The 19732-nt window shown below is 47.6% G+C and overlaps 1 protein-coding gene across 5 annotated transcripts in view; it reads right to left on the bottom strand.

Annotated features, from left to right (window-relative positions):
* Positions 1–19732, bottom strand: part of Prkar1b (protein kinase cAMP-dependent type I regulatory subunit beta) — a 138066-nt gene that overhangs the window by 75449 nt on the left and 42885 nt on the right. The window lies entirely within an intron of this gene.

Raw genomic sequence — 19732 nt, 5'->3', positions numbered from 1 at the left:
AGAAACCCTGTCTCGAAAAACAAAACAAAAAAAAAAGACATTTTGTATATTGATACAATTTTAGAATATATTTATCATATTGCATTATATATTTCTACCTCTGATTAAGATTTATGCGTTGTTTACATTTTCATGTCATTGTCCTCCTTTACTGCACAGTTGTTTAAAGATTGTTTAATATTCTGACATGAAGTCTTAATCTTTAAGTTATATAGGTATTAAGTATTATAGATCAATAGTCATTTATGTTTGTTATACATTTAGTCAGACTAATTAGGTTCTTTAAATACATAGAGATTGTATTCTGCATAAATAGGTAACCTTCAACCACTTCAAAAATCTGTAGAACATGGCATTTAAATAATTTAGGATTATGTTGACGTGAGACAAAATTGTTCCTGGCAGCACCTATCTATTCCCGAGAGAATGTTGAGCACCAAAGACACTCCACTTGGAGTTTGTCTTCTTGATATAACTTGCCTTTAGGCAAGAAACTGCCCGTGCTTCTACTACTGACAAAGTGCATGATGTCTGGATTGCACAAGCAGGATACAAGAAAAAGACTGTCAAATCTTGCCAAGATAGGGTGACACAGTTTCCTGCCTCTGAAAATGGTCTGTAAGTTCCTCTAGGCCTTATCCAAAGTTGGTTGCTTCAACATTGCAAATGACACTTTAGGTGATTGCTCAGGCAGCCAGTTGTCTCTGTCATCTACTGCACATTTGGAAGCTGCTTGGTTGCACTTCCTCCTTACTCAAGTAATATTATCTCTCTTCACAGGCCTTTGATAGGGATAAAGATTAGATAGTAGTAGTTACCATCCTCTTAAGCTCTAACCAAGCCATTTCTAATAAAAGACATAGACTACTTAGGATAGAAAGTTTATTAAAACATTTAGCATATGTTCCTTGCTTAGTATTGTTTATGATGGTTGTAATTCTAATCTTATACTTGATATCTGTTCCTAGTGTATATAGTTTTATATTGGGTTTGGAACTCTTATTTAAACAAAAGGGGGAGGTGCTGTGGGAGCTCCTTCAGCCAATAGCCTTTAAGATACCAGCCCACTTGGGCATGGTCTTTTATACTATAAATGCAGCTGTAAAGCCTGCGCTCACTCTCTTGCTTTGGGCTCTCACTTCCAGCTGCTAGACTCTGTTCCTGTTCCCTGTTCATGCAGAGGACTGTGATCTAGGACAGTGATCTATAAGTCTCCCCTAAATAAATAACCCTTTATTATACATAATTCTGAACTAGTGTGGGATTATTTTATATCTTCTGTCATTATATGATAGTATATATAAGTGACCTCAAAAATTCCACAGGGAGCCCCTACAGCTGATAAACAGTTTCTGCAATGATACAAGATCAACTCAGAATAAATCAGTAGCCCTCCTATATACAAAGGATAAAGGGGCTGATAAAGAAATCAGAGAAACATCACCATTTACAATAGCCACAAATAACATAAAATATTTGGGGCAACCCTGACTAATGAAGTGAAAGACCTGTTCATCAAGAACTTTAGGTCTTTGAAGAAAGAAATTGCAGACGATATCAGAAAATGGAAAGATCTCCTATGCTCTTAGACAGGTAGGATCAACATAGATCTTTAAAAAAAAAGAATAAGAAGAACCTATACTATGACTTCCCCTCTTGTTTCATGCAATTAAAGGACAGGGAAGAGGGGACACTGCCCTTCCATTGATGTCCCCAATAGAGCACAACAGTGTCTCACTGGTGCACACCTTTTAGGATGCAGATGCGAACTTCGGTTCCCTGGAAAAGCTACACCCATTTTGAAACTCGAACAGACTCATTGATCAGAAAGAAATTCATGGTTGTGATGAGCTGGAAAGTTTTGGGTCCAGAGCTGTTTATCTTGGGCTATTTAATCCCTTTCATGGCAATTTATCGCCCACCTCTATACCTGACCCAACAACATCCTGGTGACTATTGAAGAAACCCATTGGAATGTATTAATTTAGACCACAGATTCCCCCAGTGTGAAAGCAGAGATGTCATCAGTTAGCATCTGCGACCTGGGATCATGATGTCACCACTCCTCTGCCATGCACACGTCTGATGTTCCTGGCACTGTATTGCAAAACACTTTGATTTATGATTGAGAAAAAGGAACAAAGCTGGACAGTGACAGCAGCACACGCCTTTAATCAAAGGCAGAGGATCTCTGTGAATTAGAGGTCAGCCTAATCTACAGAGCTGGTTCCGGGACAGCCAAGGCTGCACAGAGGAAATCGTGTCTCTAAAAAGCAAAGGGGGGGGTAGTAAAGAAAAAGAAAATGTAATGAAAACATTTCCATGGAAAATGTCACTTGGGGCAACTTGCATCTGTGTTTCCAGGCCATGGTCACACAAATTTGGCTCAGAATAAAGCTCTTATTCCATGTAACATGTACATGCATGTGTGTTTGAATGTGTATATGTATATGTGGAATGAACATGCATGTACAGGCCAGAGGTCAATGTCAGGTGTCTTTCTCCATGGCTCTCCACCTTATTTTTTGAGCTAAGGTCTCTCACAGAACCTGGAATTCACTAGTTCCAGTTAGGCTGGCCGGTGGGTTTCACCCTGCCTCCCCACCCCCCTACACACAGACAGACACCAGTACACCTAGCCTTTATGCAGTGCATGGAATCCAAACTCAGGTCTTCATGAACACACGGCAGGCGCTTGCTCCACTGACTCATCTCCCCAGCCCTCTATGGTCTTCGAAGCCAGAGCTGATTTATGCTGACCTACTATTCTGGTTTATGCAGAATCTACTCCAATGACCCGAAGGCTGGAACAATCCTTCCCATCACTCGCAGGCCAGTGACACAATGGCATGGACATGCAGGTGAGCAAATGTGACTCTGCACATTCTCATCTTATCTCCTGGGCACCCCACAATAGGAAACAGTGCTGGGGTGCAAATCCCCAGGCCAGACAAGTAAAGGCCTGAGGATTCTTGTCCCACTAGTCCAGTAGCGAGCCATGCAAGGTGGCAGGCAGGACACCGAGTTGCCTTCCTTGTGAACTCACGTTAATGGTGGCTATAAAACTATTGCTAAGAGAAGCAAGACCACGTCCCGTGAGTGAGCCAGCCGCTTTGCCAATTTGCCATTATTTCCACACAGTTAAACCTTGATTTCCATCAAAGCATCACTTTGGAAGTGTCTTCTGTTGTACAGACCCAATGAGCTCACCACGGGCCACTAAAACTTCAGGGGCAGGAAACTGCTTAGAGAGACACTTTGATCCGCACCCTGGCTGCTGTCACCACTACACAGGTAATTAAGAACAAGCAGTGCTAAGCAAAGTAAACGAGAACAAAGACTTATATCAGGACAGGAAGAAGATTAACCCCTGAGGTCATTAGCAAGTGGCAGGCAAGGCAGTGGCGTGGTTACGTGTCCAGCGGGCAGTGCAAGCTCAGCGGGTCCTCTGTGTCTCCAATACTTGAAGAACAGCAGACCAAAGAGCACAGCAGAGCCAATGGGAGAAACCACAGATGAGGTGGAGGGTGCCACTCATCCATCCAGGGCCATACGCCCAACGACCTGTCACTCTTCAGTGTCTAGCGACACCCAGGTTTGTGTGACCAAAGCCTGTCTGCCTGCTCCTCCACTTCCATGCTGAAGGGTGCTGGGACCCAACCATGGGGCTCTTTCAACACCACCCTACCAGCAAATCCTGTCACCCAGCCTATAAACTATCCTAACTCAACCACTGGAGCAGGACTGGCCCAGCATCTATCAGGTCCCCCACTGCCTGCCTCCTGTCCTGGCCCATCCATCCTCCATGTACATCTTCTGTGGTCCAGGCCTCTTGATTACCAGTGTCAATCATTAATCTTTTGCTTTATACCTGCTACCCACAATCTGCTCTAGGAATATCAACCACAGACACCCACAAAAATTATCTCCCTCGTTTCCCTCCTCCTTCCCTTTTTTCTTCCCTTCCTTCCTTTCTTTTAATATTTATTTTTTGTTTTGTGAGACAGGGTCTTGCTATGTAACTCAAGCTAGTCCCAGACTCACAGCAATCCCCCTGCCTTACTCTCCCGAATTACAAGCAGTTACCATGCTTTGTCTTCAAGGATTTTCTTAGACTCTATGTTCTCTCACATAGTTTTAAGATAGGATTAAAACACCTGATTTCAAACTTCCATCACTGCAAAGAGAAAGAACTTCCAGACTATTCTAATTGACATTTATTGCCCTGTTGCATATAACCCGAGAAACACAAGTTGGCACCAGTCACTTGGAATGAGAGACCAAAAATTGGGATTTCTGCATGGCTTCCTTTCTAATCTCTCCTCCTACAAAATGTACCCTAATATAAAAATAGGCTTTTTTAAAAAATTTTTCGAGACAGGGTTTCTCCATAGCTTTTTGGTTCCTGTCCTGGAACTAGCTCTTGTAGACCACACTAGCCTTGAACTCACAGAGATCCGCCTGCCTCTTCCTCCTGAGTGCTGGGATTAAAGGCGTGCGCCACCACCACCCGGCTAAAAATAGGCTTTAACACTTCAGAGTCTCTTATTGGTTGTTTTTCTCTATAAAGAAATTTCAGAATGTTTTCCTGTTAACATAAACCTCTTAGAATCAATTTTTAAAACTGTTTTTAAGATGTTAGGACACAATTGACAAAATGTGAGTATAGTCACATTTTAAAATACTTTTTTTACGTTTTATTTATTTGTGTTTATGTGTGTGTGTTCGTGGAGGTCAGAGGTCAACCCGTGGAGTCAGTTCTCTCCTTCCAGCACAGGGTGGACTAAACTCCCATCATCAGGCTTGGCAACAAGCATCTCTACCTGCTGAGTCATGCCTCCACCCCAGATAAATAATCATTAAATTTAAAATTTATACATTGTCAACTGTTTGGAAAACATACCAATGACAATGTCTACATTTGCATTGATTTCTGCGCCTTATTTGATCACTTTTGTAGCATGATTTGAAGACAATTTCTGAGTTAGCATATAAAATAACGGGTTCACTCTGACATTTTCATTTATACACAGAGTTATTCATATTTTATTTATACGTACCAGTGTGCTTTGCTCATATCCACCCCTCACTATGCTCCTGTGCCTCCTCCCTGACAAGTTGCCCTCCCACCAATGGTTTCCCTTCTGCCTTCATGTCATTATATTTAAATTTAGATTCTACAGATGAAAGGAAATAGATATTTTGTCTTCCTTCCCTTCCCCCTTATCTTCTTTTGTTCCTCCCCCTTCCTGTGCCCCACTTCTCCACTCTACAAAGTCCTGTTCTACTTTCATGTCATCACACAGGTCAGCTTCAGCGTGTACCATGCTCATCGATGCGCTGCCCGCTGTGTGCCACATCTATACAGCCATCTTGAATCTCCATGACAGAGGGACTAGACAGGAAAGAACCTCACAAGCTTTGCAGCTCCTTCAAGGCCACCGATGCTAAGCCTGGCACCTGGCAGGTTTCATTTAGTAGTTTAGCAAGGCCTTGAAGCACCCAGCTTTTATCTGACTCTGTCTCCAATGAGTGTGCCCCCCTCTGTCTGTCCCACTGTTCAGAGGAAAACAAGGGTTGGCTTTTGGCAGTGCCATGCTCTTCAGAGAGAGACTATCACTATCTGACCATTATTGCCATGATGATCACAACATTCCCACCATCAACACCATCTTCATTATCACCTTTATCATTATCACCTCCACCACCACCACCATAAGCATCACCACCACCATTCTCACCATCCCCACCACCACCATCAGCACCTTTATCACAAGCATCACTATCACCAACTTTTCCATCACCTTCACCACTACCACCACCACCATCTTCATCACCATCTTCGCCATCACAATTATCACTGCAATCCCGTCCTTTATCATCACGCCTCTACCACCAGTGTTGCTATTGTCCCACCTTGAGAACATACCATCGCACATACCACATGTGCTAGCAACTTCTCTTGTTTACGCTGGATCTCTTCCCCTGGAGCGAAGCACCGATAAGCTAGACTGTTATCTGCGTGGCTCATGACATGCCATTTCCCCCTAAAGGAGAAATGGCCGCAGTGTGCTTGTGGACTACAGGAGCACGTCCCCCATCACAATCGTGTATTCCCCACCACCGTGCATGCTTTAGAGTTAACAAACAGATCCCTAGAGTGTGCTCAGAGAAGTTTCTCCAGCCTCAGTTTCCCTTCTCTGTGTATAGGGTAATCACACCCCTATCTTAGAGGGTTTTAGTGAGTTCCTGGGGATGCAAACCTTCTTGTAGTGTAAGGGTTTGCTAGGAAATCAGTGCATGCGGCTTTGACAGTCAAGATCCAATCAGCACAATGCTTCCACGTCCATGTCTACCTCTGCTATCTCATGCCAAGACTGCAGCAAAGAGTCATACTTTCTTTGGAATAAAGCAACAAGCCAGGCATGATAGCATATAAATACAATCCCAGGACTCAGGAGGATTACAAGTTCCAGGCAGGCCTGGTCTACACAGCAAGTACTCAGACAGCCAGGGCTGTACAATAAGATCCTGTCAGCCTGGAGGGGTGGCTCAAGCTGGTAAAGGCTAGGCTCACAACCAAAAATATAAGATCCTGTCTTGAAACAACAGGAAGAAAGAAAAAAGGGAAGGGAAGGGAAGGGAAGGGAAGGGAAGGGAAGGGAAGGGAAGGGAAGGGAAGGGAAGGGAAGGGAAGGGAAGGGAAGGGAGGAAGGAAGGAAGGAAGGAAGGAAGGAAGGAAGGAAGGAAGGAAGGAAGGAAGTGATCAACAATCCACACGCTCCCCTCCACTGTGTCTACACCTATATTCCCTGTCACTGCTTGGCACACATGGAAGATTCACGAACAGTACTTATTAAATGTGTGAATGATTAATTGGATAGATGGAGAAACAAATAGGTGGACGACAGATGAAATTTGGATGGAGAGAGAGATCCACCTATTAGATGATAGGTGGATGGATGGTGGGTGAGTATATGTGATGAAGAAATGGACAGTGACCACTGGATCGATGACGAGTGCCAGATGATGGATGGAGATGAGTGACGGGTGGGTGAATGATTGATGCATGAAAACAGACGGACAGACAAATGAATGGCTCATGCTGACTTCTCTCCCCATAACCTCAGATAAATCAGAAAACTTTGTAGCTGAAGTTTAAAATATGTGAAAGTCTTTCTTACTGCTTGGAAATAAGAAGTCACTTGGGAGGAAGGCAGAGAGGAGTAGAGTTTCCTAGTGATGCCAAATGGTTAAAGGTCTCGGTTTTGTGTGGCCTCGACATTCAGATTTGGCAGCTGTCCCCCAGCTGTCCCCCTCCAGCTGTTCCTAGGAGTCAAACCTCTCTTTGTTTGCCCAGTTCTTAGCAACTGCTGCCTTTTCTGAAGGACAGCAGGAGACAGCTGTCACCCACAGGAGGAAAAGCAGAAAGGTTGGTCCTGCAGACTTGCTACACAGAAGAAGCTTGCCATGTGGGTTCTGAGGGTCCTTCTTACACTGCTCCTTCATCCAGGCTCTGTCACAGAGAAGTCTGGGGGATTCAAAGGGCTGAAAACAAGGGTGCCTTCTAAAACAGCTCTGAGTATATAAATAAACATAAGCCCAACAAACACCACATTTTGGAAACCTGTCTCCATGAATGGCATTGCTGGGCAGGTACAGATGAGGGATGTTTTTGCTACCCAAGTTGCATATGGAATGTGGTGTGGTCAGGAGGGCTGAAACTGGACTAAAAATTATTGTCTGGATGGCAGCTTCCAGGGTCAAAAGGTAACGGGGGGATGTGACAAGGTCCCCAGTGAACACAAACTGTGAGGTGGCAGCTGGCAGAGCTGGGGTCAGAGCCTTCTCTCTGCAGTCTTTGAAATTTCCCCCACGCCAACCCCCAAGATGGTTTTAGATAATGGGGTTGAGGAGATGGCTCAGTTGTTAAAATGCTAATCTCAAAAGCATGAGTTTCTGAGTTGAACCCCCAGAAGAACCCATGTAAAAAGTAAGACATGGTGGCACGTGCCTCCAATTCCAACACTGGGGAGGCAGAAACAGGAGGATCCCTGGGGATCACTGGCAAACCAGTCTAGCCAAATCGGCAAGCCTCAGCTCCCAGTGAAAGACCTTGTCTCAAAAAAACAAGGTAGTGGGGCCAGCAAGATGGCTCAAGGGATAAATGCACCTGCCCCCAAGCCTAATGACTTCAGTTCAAACCCTGGGACATGCGTGGAAGGAGAGAAATGACTCTCAGATTGCCCTCTGATTTTCACGCTAATGCTTTAGCTCCTCTCTGTCTCTCTCTGTCTGTCTCTCTCTCTCTCTCTCTCTCTCTCTCTCTCTCTCTCTCTCTCTCTTTCACACACACACATACACACACACAAAGAGGAGAAAAAGAAGAAGCAGAAACAACTATGGTGACTGACTGGGTCCTAAGGTTGATCCTCTGGTTTACACATGCATACACACAGACACACTTATGTACACACATGATTCTGTACATGCACACATGTGTGCATGCACACACACACGTGTGTATTATATACACAATCATCTTAGAAGCTAATCAGGGTCTGGCCTAGTTAGTACCATCTGGGAATATCCGACACCACAGGTAAAACAAAGTAAAAAGTGAAACCTGCACGGCACAGAGACACCTGCATAATGAATACGTAAAGGATGTGGAGGAAAAGAAGGTGGAGTCATGAGAGGATGCGGGGGCAAGTGAAGATGGGCCTCAGGTGAGGACAACCAGGGCTAACACAAGGCTAGTCCAAAAAGGATACAAAAAAAAATTGCTGGTGCAAAACACGTCACCCTGGAGTCTGGACTCCAGTCTGCACTCCTATTTGCACACACACACACACACACACACACACACACACACACACACACACACACAGTTTCCCACCAAGCTGCCCATCTGCTCAGCCCATGTCAGTCTATGCACTGCCCTCCACCTCCATTCCTGTCAGCTGCTTCCCCCAGCCCCCCCCATCAGAAGGCCCCCTCCTGGGGAGACTCTGCCATTTTTTCCATGGTAGCCCCACACCTTCCAATAGTCTCCTGACCTGTATCTCCACCCCCATCCCTAGAAAGTTTCACACTTCAAATTCTAGCAGTTTCTGCCATATTGAAACATTCTCTCCATGGGGGGGAGCCCTAAAATGCCAGAGGTAAACAAAACGCATGTCAGAGAAAGCAGAAACTTCCGAGGTTCTCGAGCTCCCTCCCCAGCTAAGGGGGCTGACCAGTGGACCGCCGAGAGCAGACTCTTAGACCTGTTGAGCTGCTTGCAAATGCTTCAAAGAGCTCCGGGGTTACTGCTTCCATAAGTGTCCCCCAGGTTAGGGTGGACTTGTCAGCTGCTTCTGACTCGGTCCTGCTCCTGTAAGTGACCTGCCATCCATACTCCTGTCGGGAACCCCAATTTAAAAATTCATTGGTTTACCAAGTTGACTTTGGTACAGCCTTTACTTCGGTCTGTTGTGGGTTCCCTATCTGGGGTGTGTTGAAAAGTCTCATGTGCCAGGCGGTGGTGGCATACGCCTTTAGTGAGTTTGAGGCCAGCCTAGTCTACAAAGTTGAGTTCCAGGACAGTCAGGACTGTTACACAGAGAAACCTTGTCTCAAAAATCCAAAAGAAAAGGAGAGGAGAGGGGAGGGGAGGGGAGGGGAGGGAAAGGGAAGAGAAGGGAGGGGAGGGAAGAGGGGAGGGGAGAGGAGGGGAGAGAAAGGAAAGGAAAGGAAAGGAAAGGAAAGGAAAGGAAAGGAAAGGAAAGGAAAGGAAAGGAAAGGAAAGGAAAGGAAAGGAAAGGAAAGGAAAAGGAGAATCAAGTCTCACATAACAAAGTCAGGAGTAGAGAAGACAGTCACATCCAAGATGCCACATAGATGAAGTACAAAACCTGTGACCAGGGGACCCTAAAGACTACACGTTTGTCACAGCTGTGGGTCTCTAGGCAAAGGGATGTCAGGTGTCTGGGTACCAGGTGAGGACTTCACTACCAGCAGGAGAGGTAGGTAATGATCCAACAGCTCACAGGCCAGTAGCTGGCCTCACAAACAGTATGGGAAGTGTCAGCCCAGGGAGCTCTGTAGAACACACAGGAGGTGTGGTTCCAGTCCCAAGGAAACTACAAAGCCTCCAAGGGCTCCTACCTCCCCTGAGCTGGTTTCCCTGTCTGATAAACAGAAGTGGGCTCATCCACATGAACAGTGTGAGGCAGGGCTCACACTGCATCCTGCTATGCAGCAAATATCCTCAAACTTTCTCACCCTGGAGTGAAGCCCTTTAAGACTTAGGAATATAAAACAACTTATAAATCTCAGAAATTCCCTGAAATTTACAAGGTTCAGAAAGCCTTGGAGGAGGGAGTTGCCTTAAGTAATAAAACTTGCTCTGGAGAAAGAAGACTGACTTGTGTGTCCAGCTACCTGCAAATTACTCAGAGAGCTTGAGCTGTGGCTTTCAAGAGCTGTCACATAAGCTAAGGTGGACTTGCCTTTGAGTGATCCCTGGCCCCGTCAGTATCCCCTCGCCCACACTCCTGTAAGTGACCCCAATAAACTCATTGGTTCACAAAGCTGAATTTTGATGTAATCATTTGTTAGCTTTGTCATTGGCTGCCCATCTTGGTAGAGTAGATGTCGGTTTATTACCCAGAAAGACCACACAACAATCCACAGTCAGGAACAGAGATGGGGGCTGGTGGTCAGCTCATTTTTCTCCTTTTTATCCAGTCCAGGACCTCAGCCTAGGGAATGATGCTGCCCGTATCCAGGGTGGGGCTTCCCACCTCTGTTAACCTAATCTAGAAACTCCATCACAGACACACCCAGATGTTTGCCTCCTAGTGATTCCCGATCCTGTCAAATTGGCACTCAATATTAGCTATCATAAACACCAAACAGACAAAGCCACAGGCAAGAGCCACCGCAAGCATTGAGGGCCATGGCCAGAGTGCCACACTGTCATTTCTAAACTCTGAGTTAAAGCCGTTCTGGGGTCCTTGCCAGACGAAATCTGCACGGACATGAAACTACCTTGTGGTTGCAAAGCACTCCATCCGCCACCATCATTAGACTGCCCACTTTGTAGGAAATTCTAGACACGAGGAAAACTACTCTTCTCTTAAAGGCCATTGCTGGTCATGTAGGCAGCTCTGGGCAGCTTGCTTCATCTCTGTGCTAAATGACAATATTAACATTCCAGCCTCAAGGAAAACACTGGTAGGTTCTTCAAGATAATGAACACCCATTACAGAGCCATGAGGTCCAGACCTGGCATCCCAGTTATTTGGGAGTCTGAGGCAGCAGGACAGAAAGTTTAAGGTCTGCCTAGACTACAGAGTAAAGCCTACCTAGAAAACTTAGCAAGACCTTGCCTTAAAATAAAAAAATAAAATAAAGATGCACCATTGAAGTCTATTCTATTCTAGTGCCTGCCTAGGATCCCCCAGTGAGGAGCTGAGGTGTGGCTCAGTGGTAGAGCCCCTGCCTAGAATTCCCCAGTGAGGAGCTGGGGTGTGGCTGAGTGGTAGAGCACCTGCCTAGAATTCCCCAGTGAGGGGCTGGGGTGTGGCTGAGTGGTAGAGCACCTGCCTAGAAACCCCTAGTGAGGGGATGGGGTGTGGCTCAGCAGTAGAGTACTCATCTAACCTGTACAGACCCTAGGTTAAATCCCCAGTGCTTCAAAACAGAAAAAGAAGGAAGGAATAAAGGAAGGAGAGAGAGAGAGAGAGAGAGAGAGAGAGAGAGAGAGAGAGAGAGAATATGGAGCCAGTATCATTAAAGGCAAGCTTCCAGTTTCAGATTCTAAGTTCCCATCCAAGTCCCTGAATACAGCCAAAGACTCACTAACCTCAGCCCAGAGCGAACCTGGCTTTATGAAGAAGAAAACTGAATCTGTTTCTGCAGGCCAGTAAGCTTCTCTTCAAATGAGGCCTCGTATTTTTACAAAAATGCTAATTTTGTTTTTCAACACTGCCTGAAAGGGAAGCACAGAGCCTCAAAGCCCTTGCCAGGCTGGAGAGGAGGAAGGGGGTCGCGAAAGCTCCCAGCAGCGGGAGCCAGCTTCCTTGGCTGCATATGACTCGGCAGACAGCGTGTTTTTCCCATCACCTGAGGCCCAGAGCCAATTTGTGCAAAAACAAGCTGCAGCGATAGGCGGGTGGGAGGAAGCGAGACCACACAGATAACAGGAGACAGCTGTGGGAGCCACGCTCAGGCCAGAGGCCGGAGTTTTAATTAGAGCAGCAGAAAATGTAGCTACTGGGTGAGGCACCTGGGCGCCCTTCTGTTGGCTCAGGTAATGAGGCCCCAGCCGAGGGCACAACACATGCTGCAAACACGCAAGGCTTCCTAATTACCACACTGCCTGGCCCTGAGGGCTCAGTCACGCTCCCTCTTGGGGCATCCTATAAAGCACCTGGGAAGAGACAGGATGGAGCCCCAGGGGCCTCCACCTCCTTCCCGGAGCATCCCAGGGCTTCTGAGTACCATGGGAGCTGTGTTCTGAGGATGCTGGGACTCCAGCCAAGCAGTAACTGTCCCACTTCACTGGGAGGTGTGAGGGCCTGCCTAGCTTCTGACAGAAACACTCAGCAAAAAGATGCATTTGCTGCCACCCTGGGGTACTTGCCAGGAGCATCTTAACTCTGCAAGGGGTTGGTATTGGGGAGATGACATTCTGGTTCAAGTCCCAAGTTGGACACTTGATGCTGAGCCTGGGGCAAAGGGCAAGGGCCTTCCTTAGACTGGGCCCTGGAGTGCTCTTCTGTATATAACGGCCTCTGGAGACCTTCCTTCTGAGTATGGGAGTCTCAAAGACCACAGCATCCTACCAGGTAACTGAGGTCCAGGATAGGGCAGCGAGTGACTTCCGAAGTGGTCTCAAGATGACACCAGTACTTTCCCAAATGCTGAGTCACAATGGGGACTGGCTGTGGGTGCATTTGGCAGCAGAGCCAGGCTCTGAGAACAAAGAGAAACTCTAGGAGGAAGTTGCCACCACAACTGGTTGCCACCTGGGCACCCAGCCAAGGACTGAGCGAAGAGTGAGGGCAGCATCGCAACAGTGATGTGATGGTGGTGGTACTTGGTGTGAGGGTAATGGTTTGATAGTCTAATGGTAGCAAATGACGGTGGTGGTGATGGAGAGATGGACGGTGGTGGTGATGGAGAGATGGACGGTGGTGGTGATGGAGAGATGGACGGTGGTGGTGGTGATGGAGAGATGGACGGTGGTGGTGATGGAGAGATGGACGGTGGTGGTGATGGAGAGATGGACGGTGGTGGTGATGGAAAGATGGACGGTGGTGGTGATGGAGAGATGGACGGTGGTGGTGGTGATGGAGAGATGGACGGTGGTGATGATGGAGAGATGGACGGTGGTGGTGATGGAGAGATGGACAGGGGTGGTGATGGAGAGATGGACGGTGGTGGTGGTGATGGAGAGATGGACGGTGGTGGTGATGGAGAGATGGACAGGGGTGGTGATGGAGAGATGGACGGTGGTGGTGATGGAGAGATGGACGGTGGTGATGATGGAGAGATGGACGGTGGTGGTGATGGAGAGATGGACGGTGGTGGTGGTGATGGAAAGATGGACGGTGGTGGTGATGGAGAGATGGACGGTGGTGGTGGTGATGGAAAGATGGACGGTGGTGGTGGTGATGGAAAGATGGACGGTGGTGGTGATGGAGAGATGGACGGTGGTGGTGGTGATGGAGAGATGGACGGTGGTGGTGGTGATGGAAAGATGGACGGTGGTGGTGATGGAGAGATGGACGGTGGTGGTGATGGAGAGATGGACGGTGGTGGTGATGGAGAGATGGACGGTGGTGGTGATGGAGAGATGGACGGTGGTGGTGATGGAAAGATGGACGGTGGTGGTGATGGAGAGATGGACGGTGGTGGTGGTGATGGAGAGATGGACGGTGGTGGTGATGGAGAGATGGACGGTGGTGGTGATGGAGAGATGGACAGGGGTGGTGATGGAGAGATGGACGGTGGTGATGATGGAGAGATGGACGGTGGTGGTGATGGAGAGATGGACGGTGGTGGTGATGGAAAGATGGACGGTGGTGGTGATGGAGAGATGGACGGTGGTGGTGGTGATGGAGAGATGGACGGTGGTGGTGATGGAGAGATGGACGGTGGTGGTGATGGAGAGATGGACGGTGGTGGTGATGGAGAGATGGACGGTGGTGGTGATGGAGAGATGGACGGTGGTGGTGATGGAGAGATGGCTTAGCTGTAAGAGTGGATACCACTCTTGCAGAGGACAAGAGTTTGATTCCCAACACCCACGTTGGGTGGCTCACAACTGCCTCTGACTCCAGCTCAAGAGGATCCAAGGCCTCTTAACCTTCCTGTGCACACCCACATATACACACTTAATTAAAAATTTAAAAGAAAATTTAAAGTAGGCAGTGGTATTTCTGGTGATGACAGTGATGGCAATCGTGGCGATGATAGTGTTGGGGGGGTGGTAGTGATGATGGCGTTAATGCTGCTGAGGATGAGGGTGGTGATGGTGACAGTAATACACAGGTATACCTTGCTGCTACAGCCTTACAGAAATTATCATAGTAGGTCTTATTACCCTCATTTGACATCCAATCCCAGAGAATGTCATCAAAGTCACAATGTGCGCAACTCTCTCTAAAGACATCTCAAGTTGTAGCTAAGTGTAGTGCAGGAATGCAAGGGAGCTCTAGACCAGCGCCATTATTGGGGCCTCTCTCAGGCCCCCAACACCCACCAGGGCAGAGCCAGTTCCCTGCATATGGAAGTCACCCCAGGATACAGAGACCCCAAGTACAGAGTATTCTGGGGTTGCTCCCAGCAGTAGGGAACAGCTCCCTTGGCTGCATATACCCGGGCTGCTCAATATCCTCATCCCTATTCTGCTGGGGGAAGGAGAGGAGGATATGATCTGTCATCACTGGGGTGACAATACGATGGACCACTGACTGTTTCTGATGTGTTGTGTTGTCTTCAGCAAAGGACAAGAAAGAAAACTGAAGCCGCAAATTCACACCCTGTGCAAAAGCTCACAGACAGCCTTCCACAGGAACCGATGAGAAACACAACTGTCCTGGAACTTATCAACTGAGCATCAGTGCATTGTGTGTGTGTGTGCGTGCACACAAGCACACATACACGTGCAGGTGCATCTGTATGGATACACAGGTGTATGCATGTGTCTGGAGACCCACAGAGACTTCAGCTCTTGTTCCTCAGCTTCTGTCTGTCTTGTTTTTCTGTCTGGCTTGGGGCCAACCAAGTAGAACAACCAGGCTGACCAGCAGTCCCAAAGACCCACCTGTGCCTACTACCTCTTGCCTCGGCTGGGATTACAAGCATGTGCCACAATGCCCCCGTTTTTTATGTGGAATCTAGGGATTGAACTCAGAAGCCCTTTACCAGTCGAGCCATCTCCCCAGTCCTATAACCCTCTTCTAAATAAAAGGACTTAATCTAAATAAAAGGATTATCATCTTTCCCCTTCCAAACTTGAGTGTCTCTGATACAGCTTAGAAGAACTCCAGGATAAACTGACAAGAGCAAAATCGCTCGGCCTATGACACTGAGCTTGTCTTGACCCTGGATCTGGAGGGAGAGGCCATCAGGAAAGGAGGCACGCTTACCCTGCAAGGCATTGTTCACTTTATTCCACTCACGTGGGGAGGATGGGGGGGTGCCGAGGCCAGGGCCCAACGCCTACAGTCTTGGAACTCTGCCCTTGCCGAACTGCAGTGAGCCAGACAGAGCCGCTAAGCCTGGTTTCAACAAGACAGGGGAAGGCAGTTCTGGGAGCTTCACAGAGCAGCATCATGTGAGAGATTCGGGAGTGGATGCCTCCCTGCCTGCTCCCTTAGGACCACTTCCTGGATCCAGCACCATGGCCAGGAACCAGAGTCTACTGTGTACATATGAAAAGTGAGTTTTCCTCTGTGGAAAACAACAGACCCAGAGCAGACACACACTCCATGTGACCCGCTCCTTCCACGGCCAGCTCTGCAAAGAGGTATCATTAAGCCAGCCATCTGCTTCCTCCGCTTCTTGGCCACTTGGCTGGAGATCGCACAATTCTAGAGTGTTATTAGTGGCCTGCCTCTGCTATAAATGATCAGACAGAGCAGGAACTTGCTGCCTACAATCGTATATCATGGAGTAGTGCTGGAAAGGCCAGGCCAGCTGAAATCAACTCTACACCTATACCATGTCCACAAAAGAGTGAATTAGGCCAGGTGTGGTATCTCTACCTACAATTCCAGCTGTCAGGAAGCCGAGGCAGGAGGATAACAAGTTCAAGGCTTACCTGAGCTGCATAATGAGACCTTGTCTCAACAAGGCAGAAAGAGGCAGGGGAGATTGTCCAGTGGATAAAGTGCTTGATGTAGAAGCACAAGGACCTGAGTTCAAACCCCGGAACCCATAAAAATACCTGGATTTCTTTAATCCCAGCACTCAAGAGGCAGACGCAGGTGGATCTCTGTGAGTTCGAGGCCAGCCTGGTCTACAAGAGCTAGTTCCAGGACAGGCTCCGAAGCTACAAAGAAACCCTGTCTCAAAACAAACAAACAAACAAACAAAATACCTGGATTCAAAGAGGGATAAGTCCCCAAGGCCCCACTCCTAGATGAAGAACCATAGTAGATGGTTGCTGAGAGAGGGGAATCAGTCTTCCCTGGGGAGGAGCCCTCTGATAGGCCATCCAGTACCAAGTGGACAGCCTTAAACACATGTACATATGAGTAACACTGAACGGGCTCCGTAGGGTGTGCATGTGTGCGTGTGTGCATGTGTGTGTGTGTACATGTGTGTGTGTGTGCATGTGTGTGTGTGTGCATGTGTGAAATAAATAGAGAAGGAATGCCAGGGGGAGTTGGGGAGAGGGAGTTAGAGGGGGAAGAAGAAGGGGTATAAATGATGTAAATATAGTTTACTCATGTATGGAATTCTAAATAAAATATTTAAATTTAAATTAAATCACACACTTATAATCCCAGTCCTTAGGAGGCAAAGAGAATGGACTCTGAGGTCCACTGCCCTCCCCCCGGAGGCTCAATGACTGTTCAGCCTAGACAACTGGGTGAGTTCTAGGCCAATGAGTGACACTGCCTTAGAAAATCAAAGTATCTAGTGCTTGAGGATGACAGCCTAGACTGACCTCTGACCTCTCCATGCACATACCCACATAGGTATGTGTACACACACAAGAACATGTCCCTGTACATACACAGAAAGTGGGGGACAGAAGAGACAGCCTGTCTGTGTTACAATCCACCACGGGACAGGTGAGTGCCTATGTAAGGAGCAGAAGGGACCCACGGGGGCGCCCATGAAGATCCACCCAGAGTCAAGCAATGGTCCTAGGGTAGTCTGCAGAAAGTCACCTTTCACTTTGAACCCTTCTCTCTGCACCTGCTGAGCTTTGGACTGTGTGAATGCCACACTCATTCAAAGTCAAGTTTCAACTGGCAGTGGAAATGGACACATGAGCTCAAGTTAGAGCAGGGACAAAGCTGGGGAGACAGCTCAGTCAGTAAAGGGTTTGCCCCATGAAGTCTGAGTTCAGTCCCTAGCATCTGAATTGAGAATTGCTTTTCTCAATACTTCCAAAAACTCAGAATCAAGAGGTGGACTCAGACTGTACCCCTTTGAAGCTCTAGGAGAGGCCCTTCCTGCTTCTTAGGGTCCCGTGATGCTAGGCATCCCTTTCTAGTCACCACAACACTCCTTCTCTAGTTCTGTGGCAGGGAGCCTCCGCATGTGTCCCAATCTTCCCTCACCCCATCCTCGCAAGGGCACATATGCCACTTAGAGTCCCCTAGAAAATCCAAGGTCATGCCCACCCGTATCTTGAGTGTGGGAGAAAGCCATCCTCAGAGCCCAACACCCACCAATTCTATCACGTTGTCTGTGCCTGCATGCAAGTGTCAATCATGACCTTGCCTGTGGACTGAGGATGTTCCCCTCTGAAAAAGAGGGGGTGGTGCGGGTCACTGGACCCTCATTTGAGATTCCAGCCATTCCTCTGTGTGCGGTTTGCCCTCATTGCATGTGGCCTTACGGGGACAGGGGTGCTAGGATACATAGCCTGTGGAAGGTTAACCGAGGGGCTCCTACACCCATGCTCTGTAAGCCCAATGAGCTCACTGAATGCCCAGGGGAGCTTTGGTGAACTTGAATTTTGTCGCTAGAACCTTAACAGGAGCAGATAGATGACATTTATATGTTCCCAGGGAAGGAATTCTCTCAACATCAAGTTAATCACATCTGATGTCCTTCTGTGCCACACGAAGGAGCATTCTCAGGTCCCAGGGTTTGGCTCGTGTGTACCTCTGGAGGGGCCGTATTCCCTGACAAACCAGGGATGACCAACCATACTGGACACTTTTCCAGTCAGCACTATCAAATCCCTGACAGAAGCAACTTAAGAGAGAAGTCTTTAATTTCAGCTCACAGTCAAAGGAGGTCAGCTCCCTGGGGCAAGGGAGACGGGATGACCTGGGTGTCTCTGCATGGAGGTGGGAGCTGGTGGTTAGCACGTCCACATGTTGGTAAATCAGAAATCAAAGAACACGAGCCAAAAGTAAGGGAAAGCTATACTCCCTCCCCAGAGACCCACCTCTGATAACCATGCCCCAGGTCGTAGCTTCTTCAAACCCCTACAATACCAACTCCAGCTGAAGATCAAGAGTTCAAACACGTGAGAGCTTGCAAGATGGTTCAGCTGTAAAGGGGCTTGCTGTCAAGCCTGGTGACCTGAGTTCAATCCCCAGGACTCACACCGTGGAAAGAGAGAAGCAATTCCTGAAAGCTGTACTCTTACATATGTGCATACCCTTCTCCACACACATAGATAGATAGATAGATAGATAGATAGATAGATAGATAGATAGATAGATAGATAGATAAATGGACGACGGACAGATGGATGGACAGACAAATAAATGTGAACACTGAATAAAAATGCAAACAAAAGTTGGGACACCTAAGCTTGTAGGATACATTTCATATTCAAATGCTAACAAAGAGGAGTCACACTGGCCTCCTACATTGGTTGATGTAGACAAAAAAAAACACGTATTTTTGAGATGGGTTTCATGTCATCTAGACTGGCTTTGGGCTAGCTGTGCAGCTGAAAACATGCCTTGAACTTCTGATCCTCCTGCCTCCACCTTCCGAGCGTTGGGATGACAGGTGGGTACCATGCCTTGTTTATGTGAAGCCTCACACTTACACAGCAAGTACTTTATCTCCCTACCTCCTGCTCTTGCTTTTTGAGACAGGCTCTTGCTCACATCCATCTGGATGGCCTTGAACTCACAGCAATGCTCCTGCCTCAACCTCCCGAGTGTTGAGATTACAGGCATAAACCACCACACCCAGATAAAACTTTCTGGTTTTTCTAATCATTTATACAGTGAACTTCCCAAACACAGCCCTGGAGCCCTTCCTGGCCCCCAGGTTTCTCTCGATGAAATAACAACTTCCCTCCAACTCTGCTGCTCTGATTGTTTCAGAGAAGACAAGGCCTACACCGGCATATGGAAGATGCTGGAACATTCAGCCACATGATCGGAGCAAAAGGCAGTATTACTGTATCTTACTACGAGCCAGAGCGTACGGAAGCTGTGAACTCCGACCCTGTACTGGTCCAGATGAGCACACACACATCAGTGTACTGTAGACACTGCTCCTTCCTCGGGAGCTCACAGGAAGCAAT

The sequence above is a fragment of the Microtus pennsylvanicus genome, chromosome 1 (genome assembly GCF_037038515.1).
Source record: "Microtus pennsylvanicus isolate mMicPen1 chromosome 1, mMicPen1.hap1, whole genome shotgun sequence".
Classification (NCBI taxonomy): domain Eukaryota; kingdom Metazoa; phylum Chordata; class Mammalia; order Rodentia; family Cricetidae; genus Microtus; species Microtus pennsylvanicus.
Note: the sequence above shows the minus strand (reverse complement) of the source record. Positions and strands in the feature narration are given on the sequence as shown.